The sequence below is a fragment of the Macrotis lagotis genome, chromosome 1, assembly GCF_037893015.1.
Source record: "Macrotis lagotis isolate mMagLag1 chromosome 1, bilby.v1.9.chrom.fasta, whole genome shotgun sequence".
NCBI classification, from domain to species: Eukaryota; Metazoa; Chordata; class Mammalia; order Peramelemorphia; family Peramelidae; genus Macrotis; species Macrotis lagotis.
The window spans coordinates 583,564,244-583,583,007 of record NC_133658.1 but is presented as its reverse complement, the minus strand read 5'-3'; the positions used below and the strand labels follow the sequence as shown (position 1 = coordinate 583,583,007).

Genomic DNA, 18,764 nt, shown 5'->3' with positions numbered 1-18,764 from the left:
CTCTTTTACTATACTATGTTATGGGGGGGGCAGTTATTTGGTGCAGAGGATAGAGCACTGGCTTTGGAGTCAGGTGGAAGGAAGTTCAAATACAGCCTCAGATGCTAGGTTCTTAATAGCTGCGTGACCTTGGGCAAGTCACTTAACCCTGATTGCCTCACATCCAGAGCCATCTCCCAGTAATCTTGATCCATATCTGGCCACTGAACCCAGATGACTCTGGAGGAGAAAGTGAGACTGGTGACTTAGCACAGCATCCCTTCACTCAAATCCAATTCATGTGTTTGTCACGTGGCATTATCACTCTGATGTCATGATCTTCTTTGAAAATGAAGGACATGGGGCAGCTAGGTGGCACAGTGGATAGAGGACCAGCCCTGGAGTCAGGAGTACCTGAGTTCAAATCCAACCTCAGACACTTAATAATTACCTAACTGTGTGGCCTTGGGCAAGCCACTTAACCCCATTTGCCTTGCCAAAAAAACCTAAAAAAAAGAAAAAAAAAAAAAGAAAGAAAATGAAGGACAAACATTATTATTATTATTACTACTATGTTATTATTATTATTATTATTATTATTATTATTATTATTATTACTACTATGTTATGGAAATGCTTGTGAAATGCTTGTTTTTATTCTGTAATTTAAAATAATTTTTTTTAAAAATGAGTGACTTCAGCCTTGGGATCTGATGAATACTCAGCATAGTTCTTAGGGCTAAGTAGAGATTTGGCCCAGTGGTCAAGCCAAGTAGAGTCAAAAGCCTATTTGAAATATTACTTAGCGATCCTGAACTGTTGGAATTTGGGGCTGATTTTTAAGCTCAATGATATTGTTTCCAGATAACCTGGGCTTGGGAGTATATTAAATCCTCAGCCTTGGGACCAACATTTGTTAAATCTCATGAGACCTCTTTAGCAGGCTTCAAATGAAGTAAAATCTGGTAATTCTGGGACTAAGTGAGATAATGCTGGAGATACATTCCTGTTGTGGGTATACTTGCAAAAATTTGGGAACTGGTGAAAGTTCAATTGTATGACCAGCACCAAGTAGCAACAAGACCTTGTAATCAGAGACTGGTAATAATCTGACCTGGTGGTCTGAGTATGTTGGCAATATTGTACAGTGGATAAGGACCATGGAAACTGCCAAATCTTTTGTGATCTTGACTGTGCTTCTATAATATTTGAATTGTTTCTTTCTGATTGAAGTATTTTCTTTCTGACCTGAGAACATAGAACTCAATTTCATTTGCCTTTTTGTTGAGCCCAAGAATCATATATTTTTGTTTCCCCATTAAAGTTATAGCAAAAAGGTCTAGACTCATTATTTAGATAAGGAAATCTGACATATAGAGAAGTAAAGTGACTTGCCTGATTACCAATGACTATTTGGAGTTTTTTAAAGTAAAGATACCAGAGTGGATGCCATTTCCTTCTTCAGGTCATTTTACAGATGAGGAAACTGAGGCAAATGGGGTTAAGTGGCTTGCCCAATTAGGAAGTCTCTGAGGTCTGGATTTTAACTCAAGTCTTCCTGACTCTAGGGTTTAGTGCCTTATTTTCAAAACTCTACTTAGCTGACCAACTGGTGTACTATAAGGACTTGAACCTAGAAAGCTGAGTCTCTGAGCACTTGGGTGACGTGCCCAAGGACATGTGCTTATTTAATGACAGAAAAAAGATTAGAATTCTGGTCCTCTGGTTTTCATAAGATTGGTCTCTGTCCACTATCATAATTTTGGTTCTCAAGAGTGGTGGCTCATTGGAGATTTCCAAGAAGAGTTTGAATAACTGTTTGGCCAGTATATTGTTGAGTGAATTTCTTTCATAAATGAACTAGACTAGATGGTTGCTTTTTGTGATTTTAGATGGTAGAGACCAATGAAGAAAAATTAAAAGATTCTCATCTTAGGGAAATAATTCTATTTTCCCCCAATTGTTTTTATCAAAGAATTTATTTGAAAAAACAGTATTTGCAAATGAATGCCAAAGTCTGCTTACCCCAATGTACCTGAATCAAAAGGATAATAGTCCGTAGTGACTTCTCTCACAGCTAGCTTTACCCAATTTTAAAGCATTTATTTTTAAACTTTCCACATTCCAAGTCATTGCTAATGCATTTAAAGTAGTTAATTCTAAGGTATTAAGATCTATCTCTACAAAACTGGAAAAATCATACCTGAAGCAGTGTCCCATGGATGAAGACCTTGGTGTGAGTTCAAAACCTGCCTCAGACACATAAAACCTGTATGGTTGTGGGCAAATCAATTAGCCTTTTAGTGCTCAAGACAACTCTTCTACTATAAATGACAGAAGCTACCTGATTGCATCAGTAGAGGGAACCCATCTAGGCTCTCCACTTCTTCATTGCCACCCTGAATCTCACCTTCATGAAAACGTACTCTAAAGATCCTTGAAACTTGTTCACTTGGAATTATAAACTACCTCACTCCTCAATTCCTACCACCTGATTATTCATTTCCATTCCTTTCACCTCTCCTCCAAAATTGCAACCTAACTCCAGTCCTTCCTCTGTGTCCTCTGGAATACCTGCTGCATAGACAATAGACTTCTCCATCTTAAATCTTTATCTCTCCCATGCATTTCATCAACTAGCTCTTAGAGAAAACTGGCTTTCCCCTGATGACATAGCATCTCTGGCCACACTTTCTAGTATTGGCTACATTGTCACTCATTCTCCTTAGCTCACCGGTCAAAGCAGAGGAATTGGAATATTTCTTGCTCCCCAATGCCACTTTCTTTTGTTAAATTTTTTCTTGAATTTTACAATTTTCCCCCAATCTCACTTCCCTCCCCCTCCCCCCACAGAAGGCAATGTGATAGTCTTTACATTGTTTCCATGCTATACACTGATCAAAATTGGATGTGCTGAGAGAGAAATCATATCCTTAAGAAAAAATAAAATATAACAGCAAAATTACATAAGAAGAGATTTTTTTTTCAAAAATTAAAGGTAATAATCTTTGGTCTTTGTCCAAACTCCACAATTCCCTCTTTGGATACAGATGATATTCTCCATTCACAGACAGCCCAAAATTGTGCCTGATTGTTGCACAGCTGAAATGAGCAAGTCCATCAAGATTGATCATCATTCCCATGTTGCTGTTAGGGTATATAATATTCTTCTGGTTCTGTTCATATCTCGCTCAGCATCAGTTCATGCAAATCCTTCCAGGCTTCCCTGAATTCCCATTCCTCCTGGTTTCTAATAGAACAATAGTGTTCAATCACATACATATACCACAATTGGTTCAACCATTCCCCAATTGATAGACATTCACTCAATTTCCAATTCTTTGCCACCACAAACAGGGCCGCTATGAATATTTTTGTACAAGCGAGGTTTTTACCCTTTTTCATGATCTCTTCAGGGTATAGACCCAGTAGTGGTATTGCTGGTCAAAAGGTATGCACATTTTTATTGCCCTTTGGGCATAATTCCAGGTTGTTCTCCAGAAAGGTTGGATGAGTTCACAGCTCCAACAATCCATTAGTGTCCCAGATTTCTCACATCACCTCCAGCATTGATCATTGTCTTTTCTGGTCATATTGGTCAATCTGATAGGTGTGAGGTGGTACCTAAGAGATGCTTTAATTTGCCCAATGCCACTTTCAGGTTCTCTATCTATCTTTATTACTAATTAACCTAATTTCCTTTGAGGTTCATGCTATTCACATCCACAAGCCAATCAAAATCATAGTGGTTGTTGTCTTCAGGCTCCCAGATCATGAGCTCATCTAAAGTGAGTAGGTTCAGCAGCCATGTGATTAGGGTGTGTATGCAACATGTTTGTATGTGTAGATATATATGCATATGTGTATATAAATATATGTGTATTGTATGCATATTGAATGTGTGTGTGCATATATATATACATGTATTAATATGTATGTCTCTATAAATACATATACATACATACATACAGCTAACTCCTACCCTCATACTAAAGGACTTAGTCACACACAAAGAAGGCCCTGCCTTCAAGTCCATCACTATCCACAAATATTCTACCATTTGCAGTTTAAGAACTCCAAAATCCCCTTATCCCACCACAATCCTTGGTCTTTCACCTCTCCCTCTGCCTTTTCTTACTAAACCCTACCCTTCATCTGCATTATGACCTCCAATCTCTTTAACCCTTCAGTTCTCTTCCAGACCATCCCCCCTTCACAAGCTAACTTTTTTCCTCTTTTCCACATTATGAGCCCTTTGTGAACCAATTCAACTCTACACTGTCCCCTCTCTTGAATCCCTAGCCCCCTTATCATATCACTGATTAGATCCAGCCCAAATCTCAGCCTGAATCACTCATCACTTATCAACCTTCACTCCTATACCATGAGCAAAAAAGCTACTATATTTTTAATTGGTTAGTAGTTACAAATAGCATGAATCTCAAAGGAAGTGAGAAACTCAATTTTGGAATTGGTTAAAAGAGAAAAGAATATATAGACCCTCAGGTATGTAGAGAAGTGTAACTTTCCCATCTAGGAAATAAGAGGGGAAAGGAATAATAGGGAAGGAGAGAAATAATAAAAGGGAATGTGGATTAAGGGAGACAGTGGTCAGAAGCAGAATAGACTTTTGAAGAGGAATAAGATTAAAAGAGAGAGAAACAGGGGGGCGGCTAGGTGGCGCAGTGGATAAAGCACCAGCCCTGGAGTCAGGAGTACCTGGGTTCAAATCCAGTCTCAGACACTTAATAATTACCTGGCTGTGTAGCCTTGGGCAAGCCACTTAACCCCATTTGCCTTGCAAAAACCTAAAAAAAAAGAGAGAGAGGAAGCAGGAAAAAAATAGAAGGAAATACACAGTAAATATAATTATGAATATGAATAGGATATGCTCACTCATAAAACAGAAGCAGAGAGCACAATGACTCAGAAACCATAACCCACCAATTCGTTGTTTACAAGAGACATCCTTTAAACAATGACATTCACAGAGTTAAAAGACTAGAGGGAGAAGATTCTGGGAAAATGTTAGAGTAGATTTTTTTGAGATGATGTTTTATCATTTGGGGAGTAAATTTGGAGAGGAAAACTTTTGCCTATCCAAATTTATTCCCCCAAAATGATAGGGCATCAAAAATTTTCAAGATACAGAACCTACAGAGGGATCCAGTGAGGCAGTTCTCCAACCCAAGGTAACCTGGAAAAGAGCAGAAAGGCTTGGCTCCATGGGGTCGGAGGGGTGGCCCACCAGAGGGGTGGCCTGCCAGAGCGAAGGAACTTCAGCCTCCTGGAGGCAGCCCCAGGGCGCCGGGAGCTGTGGCTCAGGGCAGTGGGGGCAGTTTCCTGATTTACACTCCAGGGAAAACCAGGCACAACTTGGGGGATCAGCAGGGGACCTCTGCCAGAGCCAGCATGTGAAGCCCAGCCCTCAGGGCACACAGTGAGCAGCATGATCACAGCAGCCCAGATCCAGGAATTAGAAGCAGAAGTTAGTTAAGCAGGAGCTACCCAGGGCATGAGTACTGAGCCTAGGGAGGGGAGTGGAGAGAGATTGCCGAGCTCTCTCCTCTGTTCCTGGAACAGGATTATGGGGCTCTGACCACATTCAGATCTTTATGGTCATTCATAGACCAAGAGGGATGACAGAGCCTCACACATGGAGATCCTTGGGGGCAGCATCCCACTAATACTTGAAAGCTCAGGAAGCACCCCAAAACCAGGCACAGGCTGGAGAAATAAGCGAGCAGAGAAAAAAGAGGAACACCATTGAGAAATACTTTGTCTATGATCCCAAGAAAGATCAAAACACTCAATCTGAAGATGAGGAAGTACAAGCTCCTGCATCTAAAGACTCCAAGAAAAACAGAAATTGGGCTCAGGCTATGACAGAGCTCAAAAAAGACTTTGAAAATCAAGTGAGGGAGATAGAAGAAAAATTGGGGAAAGAAATGAGAGAGATGCAGGAAAAACATGAAAATGAAGTCAGCAGCTTAGTCAAGGAATCCAAAAAAATGTTGAAAAAAATAACATGTTAAAAACCAGCATAGGTCAAATGGACAAAACAGTTCAAAAAATTATTGAAGAGAAGAATGGTTTAAAAAGCAGAATTGGCTAGATGGCAAAAGAGATAAGAAAGCTCTCTGAGGAAATCCTTCAGACAAAGAATGGAATTGAGGGAGGTTGCTGATTTTACCAGAAATCAGGACACAATACTTCAAAACCAAAAGAATGAAAAATTAGAAGAAAATGTGAAGCATCTCATTGAAAAAACAACTGAACTGGAAAACAGATTCAGGAAAGATAATTTAAAAATTATTGCAATACTTGAAAGTCACAACCAGGAAAAGAGCATTGACATCATTTTCAAAGAATTCCTATAGGAAAATTGCCCTGATATCCTAGAAGTAGAGGGCAACATAAAAATTGAGAGAATCCACTGATCTCCCCAAGAAAGAGATCCCAAAAAACCAACCCCCAGGAATATTATAGCCAAGTTCCAGAACTCCCAAGTCAAAGAGAAAATATTACAAGCAGTCAGAAGGACACAATTCAAATATCATGGAGCTGCAGTCAGGATCACACAGGACTTAGCAGCAACTACATTAAAAGCTTGTAGGGCTTGGAATATAATATTCTAGAAGCCAAAAGAGCTCAGAATGCAACTGAGAATCAACTACCCAGCAAAACTGAACATCCTCTTCCAGGGAAAAAGATGGACTTTCAATGAACCAGAAGAATTTCAAATGTTCCTGTTGGAATGGCCAAAGCTGAACAGAAGGTTTGATCTTCAAATACAGGACTCAGGTGAAGCACAGGGAGTGGAGGAGAAGAGGGAAATATGAGGGACTTAATGATGATGAACTACATGTATTCCTGCATAGAAAAATGATACTGATAATACTCATATGAACCTTTTCATTTAATAGAGCAGGTAGAGGGAGCTTTTATAGATGAAGCACAGGAGAAAGATGAATTTGAAGATATAACATGGTATAAAAATGGAGTCAATAGATAAAAGGGGAATGTAATGGGAGAAAGAAAAAGGAGAGGAGGAACAGGCTAAGATATTTCAAATAATAAGATTTTTCTTTATTACAATGAGCTATTGCAATGATATGGAAGGGGGAAGGCAAGGGCAAATGAGGGAATCTTTGCTCTTATCAGATCCGTGGCTAGGAGAGGAAACAGCATATGTACTCACTGGGATATAGACATCTAGAGTAAGGAGAGAAGGGGGACAGGAGGAAGGGGGGATATGAGTGATGGAGATGAGGATGGACCATGGGTGTAGAGTGGTCAGATATAACACATTTTCTTTTTTACATCTTGCAAGGGGCTGGGATTGGATGGCCTGTCCGGTACCATAGGACTGGGTGGATGCTGGGCCTAAGGGGTGGTATGTGGACTCAGGGCCTCTTGGCCCCAGAGCCAGGAATCTGTCTGCTGTGCCACTCAGCTACCCTACAACAGAGACAGAGTGAAAGGAGGGAGAAAAATATAGTACATGGTAGTGGAGAAGTATGAATGTAGGGAGTTGTGATCAACAATGGCAAAATATGGAAGTACCTTTTGTGATGGAGTTATCATAAAGAATGTGATCCACCCACGACAGAGCTGGTGGTGTTAGAACACAGACTGAAGCACATTTATTATTATTATTATTATTATTATTATTAGGGGGGGTTGCAGGGCAAATGAGGCTGGGTAGCCTGCCTGGGGCCACACATCTGGGTGATTATTGGGTGTCTGAGGCCAGATTTGGACTGGTGCTCCTGGCTCAAGGGCCGGTGCTCTGGCTGCCACCTGGCCACCCCTACTATTATTATTATTATTACTATTTTATTTTATTTTATTTTAGATCTTTTTTTGTGTGTGTTTTTCCAGGACAATGGGGTTGGGGTGGCTTGCACAGGGTCACACAGCTGCGTGATTGTTGGGTGTCTGGGGCCAGATTTGGGCTCGGGTGCTCCTGGCTCCAGGGCCAGTGCTATGTCCACTGCACCACCTGGCCATACCTACAATTATTATTGTTATTATTTTTTTTAATTTTTTCTCTCCCCTTTACTTTATTGCTCATGTGGGTCTATATTTTTGGGGGGAGGGGTATTATGTTTATTCTTTAACAAGAATTTTTAGTAATGTATAAAAAGCATTATTTGTACATAATAAGAATAAATATATAAATAAATAAATGGGGGGAATGATAGAGTTTCATCTCAAAGCAACAGAGGGAAATATGGGGTAAGGTAGCTGTCCTCCAAAGACAATTTGAAAAAATTTAGGAAAAAACCCTGGAAAGACCTCTCCTGGGGTGGGGGTGGGGGGGTGGAGGGAAGAGAAATTCAGCTTGAGTGAAGTACTACCACTTCCAGGTAGAAACTGCAGAATCAACAAATAACAGTGGCAACTGGAAGGAGAGGCAGCCTTTATTTTGTAAATAGTGTGGGTGTGTAATGGAAAATCTTGGTATAAAGAAGACAGCATTTAAATGCAAATGGAGGGGAATATAAAGCTGTTTATTGAGGAAGGAATGGCAGGCTGGGTCAGAGCAGACTTCAAAGGTGGGAAGTTGGGAGAGCAAGCCTTTTATAGGGTGAGTGCTTTAGGAAGGTTTCCTGTGGTTTCCATGGGGGCTAAGAGTTGTTTGGGATTTTCATTGGAGGTTAAGTTTCATTTCTTTGGGAAATGATGCTTAAACAGGCTTAATCAGGCAATAGTGAAACCCAGGCCTGGACCAAAAATTCTTGCCTTTTGTTTTAATTTTTTGGGATTAGGGTTGGTTAGGAATGAAGGTTGAAGCTCAGTTCTTCTAGAGCTGCTTCCAGCTGAGCAGAGGCAACCACATCATCATATGAGTGCTGAAGTATAGGGAGGAGTTGTTGGTATCCTTGGGCTTGGAGAAACAGTATAGATTTGTCCATATGGGTTGTAGTTGAGTTTATTGACTTTTGTTTGAAGGCTGTCAGTGTCTGGGACAAAGGAGGAAATAAGATGAGTGCCAGAAAGAGCAGGATTAATGGGGTTAATATGAGAAGGAGCCAACATATGTGGGAAGAATGGATCCAACTAAACCAGGTAGTAGCTGATTTTTCCCTAATGTGTAAGGCTCTCTCAACAAGTATCCCTGACTAGGCCCAATTGGTTCATCTAGAAGCAATACTCTTATTTTTTTTTTAAGGTTTTTGCAAGGCAACAGGATTAAGTGCTTTACCCAAGGTTACACAGCTTGGGTAATTAAGTGTCTGAAGCTGAATTTGAACTCAGTTCCTTCTGACTCCAGGACTGGTGCTCTATCCACTACACCTGCAACACTCTTCTTTTATGAATAAACAAAGCTCATACTTTTCAGCTGTAGAAGTCTAGGCCCATCAGTTTTGCAAGGTAACAACAACCAGAGAGTCCAGTTGGTTTTGTATCTGGAGAAGGCTCTTGCAATTTCATTTAACATTCTTCACTTGTTTTTATTTTCTTTTTCTCAAGTTTAAATTGTTCTGTGTAAAGACAAAATCATTAGAAATCTTTTCTCTATTAGAGTACAAGTCTACAACAAGCCAAGTTCCCTGTTTAGAAGTTACATGACTAAAATTGGTTTCCCAGGACTTGCCCATACTGAATTTAAAGACCCCAGAGAAATGATCTGGGTTTGTTGTCCCTAGGGAGCTGGATTTGTTGTCCCTGCCTTGTCCACCCATCTAACCTGTGGTAGTCTAAACTCTTTAACCTTTATGTTTCAACATTATAAGTCCAAACAATTTATCATTTTTAAAATTTTTTTCATAAGTGATTACAAACAGTTGTAGATATAACTTCCTCTTAACTTTATGAAAGGTGAGAAAAATCCAGTTAAAAAACAAAGGCATATAAATATCAGAGCTGATTTAAAAACATTTCTCCACTGATTTTTTTTAGTGTCTTTAAACAAAAACAATTAACAAATAATTTTCAAATCCATTTGTCTTTACCTTTATCTCTAGAAATAAAGTCAAATTAGATCTCCAAATTGAAAACTTCAGATTAATATTTTATTTGTTTTCCAATTGTATACATTAGTAGTATCTACCTATCATTTTTTGTAAGGTTTTGAATTTTACAATTCCCCCCCTCCATTCCCTTCCCCCCTCCACAGAAGGCTGTCTGATAGTCTTTACATTGCTTCCATGCTATACATTGATCGAAATTGAATGTGTTATAAGTGTAAACATAAGAGTAAACATAAAACCCCTCCCTCCCAAGAAGATGAGAAACATCAAGAAGAGAGAGAGAGAGAGAGAGAGAGAGAGAGAGAGAGAGAGAGAGAGAGAAATGTACTTTGGTCTGTATTCAGATTCCAGTGGTTCTGTCTCTGGGGTGAGTTGCATTCTTTATCATAAGTCCACCAGAGAAGTTGCTTCAATATTTTTCCCACAGTTGCTATTTCTAGCTGTATTTCCCTCCACTCTCTTCCTCCCCACTCTCATTTATTCTATTCTCTTTCTCCTTTCATCCTGGCCCTGTCCAAAAGTGTGTTGCATCTGAGTACCCTCTCCCTCTCTTCTATCACCGATTTCCCTCCCCCCCCCATTCCCCCTTATCCCATTCTTTTCTTCTCATTTTCTCTTGGGTAACATAGATTTCCTTACCCTATTAAGTGTATATGTTATTTCCTCTCTGAGCCATTTCTGATGAGAATGAAGGCTCACTCATTCCTCCTCACCTTCCCCCCTTTCCACTCCATTAAAAAAGCTTTTTCTTGAATATTATGTGAAATATCTTAGCTCCTTCTTCCTCTCCTTTCTCTTTCTCCCAGTACTTTCTTTTGTCACCCATTGACTCCATCTTTTTATTAGATTATACCATTATATTCTGCTCCTTCCTGTGCTCTGTCTATATATGTTCCTTCTAACAGCTCTTATACATAAGAAAGTTCATATGAGTTATCAGTATCTTCTCCCATGCAAGAATACAAACAGTTCAATATCATTGAGTTCCTCATAATTAGTCCTTCTCATGCATCCCCTCTATGGTTCACCAGAGTCCTGTACTTGAAGATCAAAATTTCTGTTCAGCTCTGGTTGTTTCAATAGGAAACTTTGAAAGTCCCCTGTTTCATTCAAAGTCCATCTTTTCCCCCTGAAAGAGGATGTTCAGGTCTGCTGGGGAGTTGATTTTCGGTTGTAGACCAAGAGCTTTTGTCTTCTGGGATAGCATATTCCAATCCCTACGAGCCTTTAATGTACATGCCGTCAGATCCTGTGTAATCCTGACTATAGAGCCATGGTAGTCGAATTGTTGGTTTTTGGCAGCTTTTAGTATTTTCTCTCTGACTCGGGAGTTTTCAAATTTGACTAGAATATTCCTGGAAGTTTTTCTTTTGGGATCTCTTTCAGGAGGTGATTGATGAATTCCCTCAATTTCTATTTTACCCTCTGCTTCTAGGATCTCAGGGCAATTTTGCTGTATTATTTCTTGAAAAATAAAGTCTAGGCTCTTTTCCAGGTCATGACTTTCAGGTAGCCCAATACTTTTAAAATAATTTCTTCTGGATCTGTTTTCAAGGTCAGTTGTTTTTCCAATTAAATATTTCACATTTTCTTCTAATTTTTGGATTAGGCTTAACTGGTTTTTAACATATTATTTTCTTCAGTATTTTTTTGTATATCTTTCACCAAGCTGTTGATTTGGTTTTCATGATTTTTCTGCACTGCTCTCATTTTTCCTCCCAATTTTTCCTCCACCTCCCTTAATTGCTTTTTTTTTTTAGGTTTTTGCAAGGCAAATGGGGTTAAGTGGCTTACCCAAGGCCACACAGCTAGGTAATTATTAAGTGTCTGAGACCAGATTTTGAACCCAGGTGCTCCTGACTCCAGGGCCGGTGCTTTATCCACTGCGCCACCTAGCCACCCCTCTTAATTGCTTTTCAAAGTCTTTTTTGAGCTCATTCATAGTCTGAGACAATTTTCTATTTCTCTTGGAGCTTTTGGATACAGAAGCTTTGATTTTGTTATCATCTGAGTATGTGTTTTGATCTTCCATAATTCTAAAGTAATTCTCTATGATCAGATTCTTCTTTTTCTGTTGTTTACTCATTTCCTCAGCCCAAAACTAATTTACAGCACTTCCAAGGCTTTGGGGTTTTGTTTTTTTGAGGGGGCAACCCCACTGGGACGTCTTATGCTCTCTTGCCTGTTCTTTGATATGTAGATGGCCCCTCTGGAGCTATAAGGAGGGATCCAGCTTGGATACTTAGTATGGAAGCCCAAACTGCAAACATGGATCTGAGTATAGGCTAGCAGCAGAGTCCTACCCCAAGGGAGAACAGAGAAATCTCTGCAGTCTTCCCTTACTGTCTCTGGGGGTGCAGGATGCTTTCTCCAGATTCATGCTGCAGATTCTGTGGCTGGTGCTCCTCACTCCACATTCATTCTGGTGTAGCAGAATTCTCTCACTGCCCCTTCAAGCTGTTGCCATTGATCTCTGGGCTGGACTGGGCTGTGCTGGGCTGTGGCTGTGACTTTTTTCCCAACCCTTGGTCCTGGTGAAACACAACTTTCCCCTGGAACTTCTAAGTTATCTTGGAATGGGAAAATGTATCACTCAGTCTTTATGTGGGTTCTGCCCCTCTAAATTTTGACTAGAGCTATAATTTGTTGGTTTTTGCAGTTTTGGGGGGAAGGAGTTTCCGGGAAATGCTGCCTTCACACTGCCATCTTGACTCCACCCCCCCAATTGAAAACTTTTGATCAAAATTTGTGACCAAATGTTTCTAAAAATCCATTCTTCTTTGCAATATGTTCTCAGTTAACTCAAGATTAATGCAGTTAACAATATTTTTTTGCAAGGCAATAGGGTTAAGTGGCTTGCCAAAGGCCACACAACTAGGTAATTATTAAATGTCTGAGACCATATTGGAACTCAGGTACACCTGATTCCAGGGCCGGTGCTCTATCCACTGTGCCACCTAGCTACCCCCTCAGTTAATTTTATGAATTCCAAAAATCATAATAAAAATACTTTGAAATGCATTTCTTTTCAAAATTAGAAGTCTACTTTAAATTTCTTAATTCAGGTATTCTTGTTTTCAAAATGCAATTGTAATTTCCCAGTGTTCTGATTTATGAGTTTGTCCTTTTCTTGTAATCATAACTATTAAAAACTTTAAATCTTACATTTCTAGCTATATAGTATAATTATGTAGTAACCATATTTTTTAATTTAATTTTTTTTAATTTATTTAAGGTAATGGAGTTAAGTGCTTTGTCAAGGTCACACAGCTAGGCACTTATTAAATGTCTGAGGCCAGATTTGAACTCAGGTCCTCCTGATTCCAGGGCTCTATCCAATGTGCCACCTAGCTGCCCATCCATATTGTTAATACATGACTTTACTTGAGAGATTTCTGTTGGCATAATTCCCAGAATGGAATGGGATGTTAGATTACATAAGAGTTGAACTTTTGATAGTGATTTTTCTCTGAGAAGTCATAAGAAGGAATTTGGGGAGATTGAATGTAAAAACATTCTTATAAAAGAAGAAAGGAATGGGAGGATAGATTATACTCTTTCCAAGTAGCAATTTACAGGTAAATTTTACCTGCCAATGTCAAGCCATTTTGATCAAGGAAGACTGATCCTCCTATCTCCTAACTATGGGGAAAAAGTCAGCAAGAAGAAAGCTAAGAAAAAGGGTATTCTCAGAGGGAGAAAGTATACCATCCAGGAGAAACATAAGATAAATGTTATAGACCAATTATAAAGAACTCAATATTGTTTTCTTCATGTATGTGAAAACATTGGCAGTACTCTTAAGATTGTTAAGTTATGAAGGGGTGATTTTTAAAAATGGAGTAATTGTCTCAAACAAATGATGCATAAAAGGAAAAATTGATACCAAAAAAATTAACAGGGAGGTGCAAAACTGATGGAACCTAGACCTCTACAACTGAAAAGTGTGGACATTGGTTATTCATAAATGAAGAGTGTTGCTTCTAGGTGATCCTTAGTCAGGGGCACTCGGAGGAACTAGCTGACAGAGGCCCACACATCAAGGAAAAAATCAGCAGTCACCTGGTCCAATTGATTGCTTTCTTCCTATATACTCCCTTTGACTTCTCATATTAACCCCACTAATCATGCTCATTCTGGCACTCATCTTAGGTCCTCCTTTGTTCCAGACACTGACAGCCTTCATACAAAAAAGACAGTAAACTCAGCCACAACCCATATGAACAAATGAATAGTGCTGGAACCTTACCTTGATGGGAATGGTTCAAAGAGGAAACAACATATAAATCAGGAGGGGTATAAAAGTCTTTTAAATTCAGAAATAAAGAGGGAAAAGGGATAAAATGAGGGAGAGGATAAGGAAGGGACCCAGAGGGGTGGGTAAGTTAAGGAATAGAAGGCAAGAAAGCTCAGGAGGGAAGTGGGATAAGACAAATAGGGTCAAAAGAATAGTGAGGAAAACTAGGAAGAAGAAAAATATACAACAGATAATTATAGTTTAGAATGTAAATTCGATGAATTTAACTATAAAATGGAAATGGAGAGCAGATTGAAAATTTGAATTCAATGATATGTTATTTTCAAGAAGCATAATAAAAATGAGAAATTCACACAAAGATAATATAGAGGACAGGATTAGAATTTAGTATGTAAAAAAAGCAAGTATAGGAATCATGATCTCAAAGTTAAAGTAAAAATACATTTCATCAAAAGTGAAAAATAGAGAAACTACACTGTCAGCAATACTATTTAATATTGTTTTAGATAATTTGAAGTAATCTAGATAATATAAAACAGCTGAGTATATACCTGCCAAAACATAGGAACTATATGAATAGTTTTATACTTTTTATACAAATATTTTATATAAATAAACTCAGATCTAAATAATTTAAGTAATATTTATTGTTCATTGTAATATAAAGTCAATATAATTTTTAAAATGGAGATTTTACCTAATCTATTTATTCAATTCATCCCAATTAAATTATTAAAATATTATTTTATTGAGTTAGAAAAAATAACAGTAAAGTTTGAAGAACCAAAAGGTCAAGAACTTCTAAGAAACCAAGGGAATAGATGTAAAAGAAGTCAATTTAGCAGTATAAGACCTTAAACTATATTATAAGGTGAGAGCATTATTGAAGTGTCAAAAGGATAATTTTAATTATTTTAAATTAAATTAAAATTTTCTTGCAAAGAAAGTTTATGTAGCCAAGAATGGATAAGAGGGCAGAGAACTGGGGGAAAATACTTTCATAGACAATCTCTCAGATAGGATGTAATTGGGATGGATTATTGCTGTGATATAGGGAATGATGAGTTTGTTGGTTTAGGAAAAAAAATGGAAAGACTTGGATTTATGAAGGAAAATGCTATCTACCCTAAGAGAAATCAATGATAGGAGGAAATAAGCATTGTATGTTCTTACTTATATGTACATTTATGGTTCATACATATATGTATATAATATTTATTGATATTATAGAAGAATATCTATAGACATTATAGGAGGAAGGGGGGAAATAAAGTAAAAAAAGTGCATAGAAGAGAACAATATAAAACCAACAAGGAAGCAAAGAAAAGCTGAGCAGTTATGAAAATATGTAGTATTAATTATAAAGGTTTTTTTGAAAAGGAAATTTATTATTTTATATAAAATTCCCCTCCTATAGTCTGCTTTGTTCAGGGAATTTTTTTTTATTTTGTATTTAAAATTTTTTTAAATCACTAAAAAGAGGGTTGGAGCAGTATCAAATATGCTTCAGCTGAAGTAAAAAAAGACAGAAATAGTTATTATGATCCTAGAAAAAACAAAAGCAAAAATAAACCCAATTTTAAAAAGACATAATCAGGGAAACTATATTATACTAAAAGGTAACATTGAGAATAAAGTAACACATCTCTCTGATAAAGGCTTCATTTGTTAAATATGTATTGAGTATGGAACTGAATCAAATTTATAAAAATAAGAGCCATTTTCGAACTGAAAAATGGTCAAAGGTCAAGAGGAAGATTTTTTTATAGAAGAAATCAAAGCTATTTATAGTCATATGAAAAATGTTCTAAGTTACTATTGATTAGAGAAAAACAAATAAAAACATCTCTGAGATATCATCTCACCTATCAGAAATGACAAATGAGAATGAGTGGAAAATGGATATAGGAATGAACTGCTAGAACCAGAAGAATATTATACACACTCACAGCAGCACTGGGTGATGATCAACTATGATGGACTTGCACATTTCAGCATTATAAGAGTCAAAAACAATTCTAAAAGATCTGTGATAGAAAATACTGTCCATATACAGAAAAGGACCTGTGGACTTTAAATATGGACCAAAGTTTCAATTTTTAAAAGTTATGCTGTATGTCTCATGTCTCTTTTTTCTCTTTAATACTTTTTTCCATTTAGATTTGATTCTTATTTCACAACAGGATTAGTGTGGATATGTTTAGCATGTGTAGCTTATATTATAGCATGTATAGTTATGTTTATAATGTATAGTTTATGTTAGATTGCTTTCTGCCAGAGGAGGGGACAGGGAGGGAAGGAGAAAAATGTAAAACTCAAAACCTTGCAAAAAAAATGATTGTTGAAAACTATCATTGCATGTAGTTGATAAAAATAAATAAATAAAACATTTAACTAAAAAAAAAAAAAGAATTAACTGCTAGTGGATTAGTGAATTGATCCTACCATTCTGGAGAACAATTTAGAACCACACTCAAAAGGCTATAAAACTACACATATCTTTTGAACCAGGAATAGCACTATCAAATCTATATCCCAGAGCGATTAAAGAAAACAGAAAAGATCTACTTGTACAAAAATATTTCTAACTTCTCTTCTTGTGGTGGCACAGAATGGGAGATGGCTGCATAAGTTGTGGCATATGATTGTAATGATGTACTACTGTGCTTTAAGAAATGATGACAGTATGGTTTCAGAAAAGCAGGACAAGACATATAAGTTAAGTGAAAAGCTAAGTGAGAAGAACTAGGTGATCCCTGTTCACAATAATTGCAATATTTTTTGATCAACACAATGATCCAAGACAATTCCAAAGGACTCATGATGAAAAAGTGCTATTCATCTCCAGAGATAGAAGTGATGAACTGTGAATGCAGAAGTATAATTTTCTCATTTTCTTTGTTTCTTGCCTTTTTGAAATGTGATTAATTAGGAAATGTGTTTCACAAAATCTCACATATATAATAACTATCATATTGCTGATTTTTCTCAGTGGGTGGGGAAGAGGGTGGGAGGGAGAAAAAGAATTTGGAACTCATAATTTCCAAAAAAAAAGGAATATTAAAAATTAAATTTTTTTAATTGTTTATGGTCTCTTTGGTGCTAAATCCACTGACTTTTTCTCAGCTCTCACTCTACTTGACCTCTCTACATTCTTGAACATGGATGAAAACCCTCTTTTCCTCAATATTCTCTTCTTTCCACCTATTCAAGACACCAGTCTCTCTTGGTTCTCTTCCTATCTATCTGACCTGTCTCAGGTCACTCTTTCTCAGAGAGTCTCCTTTGCTAAATACTCTGGATCATTCCCTCTAACCACAAGTATCTCAGGGCTCTGTCCTGAATTCTCTTCTCTCTTTATACTACTTTACTTGGTGATCTCATCATCTTCCAGGAATTGAATTACCATCTCTACAGTGATGCTTAAATGTACCAATCCTTCCTAAAACTCTCTCCTTATCATCAATCTTACATCTGCCTTTCAGAGATCTCAAACTGGATGTTCAATACTCAATATGTGCAAAAAAGAACCCATTCATTATCTTTTCCCCAAAACTCTCCCCACTGCCTAGCTTCCTTGTTATTATTGTTTCCTTCATTTTCAGAGGACCTGTGACATCCCTATTACTGCAGAGGGCAACATGAATAATCCCAGTCTTGCAGATTTATGATCTAGGTGTCATCCCAGACTTTACACTCTCTCTCATTCCCTATATCCAAACTATTATGAAGGCCTATTGAATGGTCAGCCACACACACACACACACACACATGCATTTAATCAGCACTGAAGAAAATCTTATGGTCAGCTTAGGTTTTGAATTTTACTAATTATATACATACCTGCAGGTCTGATAATTTCTCATAGTCCTCCAAATAATGTTGAGACTAGGCAAAAGGAATTAAATTGTACAGCAGATGTAGACTAGAAAGCTTGTAGCTTCCAACTTCTGGCTAAAGTTCAAGTTGTATGGGATTAGCCCAAGTGTAGGAGTGAACCAGAGGATGTACAGGTTGCATCCTCCGGTTTTTGTTGTTGTTTTTTGCAGCTCCCTGTTTCTGTCTAGCAGCCCTTGAGGTGAAGAAAGAGGGTCTGGCAAGGAGGGGGTGGAGTTTTCAAAATGTTTGAACTTCCTGATAAGGGTATCCTATTCCTGTCCCGTAGCGCTCTGCTCAGAAGGGGCAAGGGGAAGGGAGGAGGGAGGAGCAGTTCAGATGCTACTGGAACTGGGCCATCAGCAATGCTGCCAGAGCCCTTTGAAGAGTAGAGGAGAAGGTCCTCAAGAATATCTAGTCGTGGTGATTCTCTACACTCTTTTTCAGGAGCAATTTTAGTTAGAATCATTTTATAATTTTTCCACAAATTATGATGTTGCATAAGTGCCTTGAAGGCCTGCAAATAAGTCATCTTTCATTATTGTGATTGCAGAAGAGAGTCCCACTTCTCTATATAACTCAAATTGTACTGAGGTGGTACAGTTACCAAAAAATGCAAGACTTTTCTTTTTGAAGTGTTGAAGACTAAATTTGCCCCAATTACACAAAAT

At 37.8% G+C, this 18,764-nt stretch overlaps 1 protein-coding gene and 1 long non-coding RNA gene across 5 annotated transcripts in view; one reads left to right on the top strand and one right to left on the bottom strand.

Moving 5' to 3' along the window:
- Positions 1-18,764, top strand: part of LOC141507278 (uncharacterized) — a 36,127-nt gene that overhangs the window by 2,549 nt on the left and 14,814 nt on the right. The window lies entirely within an intron of this gene.
- LOC141521577 (uncharacterized) lies at positions 30-18,273 on the bottom strand. Its single transcript, XR_012478010.1, has 3 exons — positions 18,061-18,273; positions 2,183-2,248; positions 30-485 (listed from the first exon to the last, which is right to left on the bottom strand). It is a non-coding gene; the product is annotated as an uncharacterized LOC141521577 (long non-coding RNA).